Consider the following 1,935-nt stretch of genomic DNA (forward strand, 5'->3'; position numbering starts at 1 on the left):
TCCCATAGTAGCCATCTCCATAAAATTAGTAATCTTTTGGTACCAATTTCATCAAAATCATCAACAAAAAATTAGAAAAATTTTGGCACCGGTTTCAAGAAAATTGATCCATTAATAAAAAATTAAACTTATCCTCCAAAAATTTAAAAAATTTTAGCATTGGTTTCAAAAAAATCGGTCACGTAATACTTATTATTTCTCAAAATTTTAATAATTTCCAAACCGGTTTCTAAAACGTGGTAACAAAAAATTATCCATAAAAATTATCCATTAAAAAATTATCCATAAAAAAATTCAACTTGATATCTCAAAGTTTGCGGAAATTGGTGCAATCACGTATATTTTTTTTTTACAGAACGTGTAAACCACTTTACTATTAGCACGTTTTCTAATTCTATTACATTCTTTAGTTTTTTCTACCCCTATCTATATATATAAGTACCTGACGTCTGTATGTCTGTCTGTCTGACGCAAACTACTTGTTATTTTTCGAGAACGTGGAAAAATTTCGTGGTTTCCAAAAACCGGTCTTACGCGCTCGCGACAGTCACGAATTGAAGTAACTGGTTAATTCCCAAAAATTTAAAAAATTTTTATATCGGCTTCCAAAAAGATCGGTAACAAAAAATTATACACTTTATAGCACTCCCCGGAAAATTCTACCCCTGTTTCATATATAACTCTTTTAAATTTGGTCAATTATTTCCCGAAAAATTGGAAAAACCGGTTTCTAGAAAATCGGTAACAAATTCTACATACAACATATTTCATTTAAAACTAATTGACCTATGAACGATTTAATTCCCAAAAATTATAAAAAAAAAGATTTATTTTTTTTGCCTTTGCAGCTTCTTCCATTTCATAATTTAGTGCTGCTCTTAGCAATAGATCATCCTGACCGTCTTCTAATGTACATTTTTTTTTAAAATCACGCAGATTTTTTTAAACAAAAATCGGAAACGTTTCAAATAAATCAGTACATTAATGAAAAATTAAACTCGCGGTTTCAAAAAAATCAGCATATACACGTCTTTGAGATTCGGTCAATTAATTCCCGAAAAGTTGGTAAAATTTTGTAATCTGTTTCCAAAAAGATCGGTAACGAAAACGTGTACACTTTATGGCATTCTCTGGGACATATTCTACCCTTACTTCATATACACGTCTTTGAGATTTGGTCAATTAATTCTCGTAAAATTTAAAAAAATTTTGGAACCGGTTTCTAAAAAGATCGGTAACGAAAAATTAACCACATTATTGCATTCCCGGAAAATTCTACCCCTATTTCATATACTTTTGGTAAAAATTTGGTCCACTAACAAATGAGTCCGGTTTCCAAAAAGATTGGTAACGAAAACGTGTACACTTTATGGCACTCTCTGGGACATTCTACCCTTACTTCATATACACGTTTTTAAGATTTGGTCAATTAATTCTCGTAAAATTTGAAAAAATTTCGGAACCAATTTCTAAAAAAATCGGTAACAAAAAAAAAGCCGCGTCATTTTTATCCCCGGAAAATTCTACCCCTATTTCATATACTTTTGGTAAAAATTTGGTCCACTAACGAATGAGTAGTTCGCGTACAGACAGACAGACAGACGTTCCAAAGATCGGCTTCCAAAAAGATCGGTAACGAAAAATTATACACTTTATAGCATTCCCCGGAAAATTCTACCCCTGTTTCATATATAATTCTTTTAAATTTAGTCAATTATTTCCCGAAAAATTAGAAGAATTAGAAAAATCGGTTTCCAGAAAATCGGTAGCAAAAAAATGGCCACGACATTTTCATCCCCGGGAAATTCTACCCCTGTTTCATATACTTTTGGTAAAAATTCGGTCCACTAACGAATGAGTAGTTCGCGTACATACAGACAGACAGACAGACAGACAGACAGACAGACGGACGGTACTTATATATATAGATGTCCA

This window comes from Temnothorax longispinosus, chromosome 7 (assembly GCF_030848805.1).
Source record: "Temnothorax longispinosus isolate EJ_2023e chromosome 7, Tlon_JGU_v1, whole genome shotgun sequence".
NCBI lineage: Eukaryota > Metazoa > Arthropoda > Insecta > Hymenoptera > Formicidae > Temnothorax > Temnothorax longispinosus.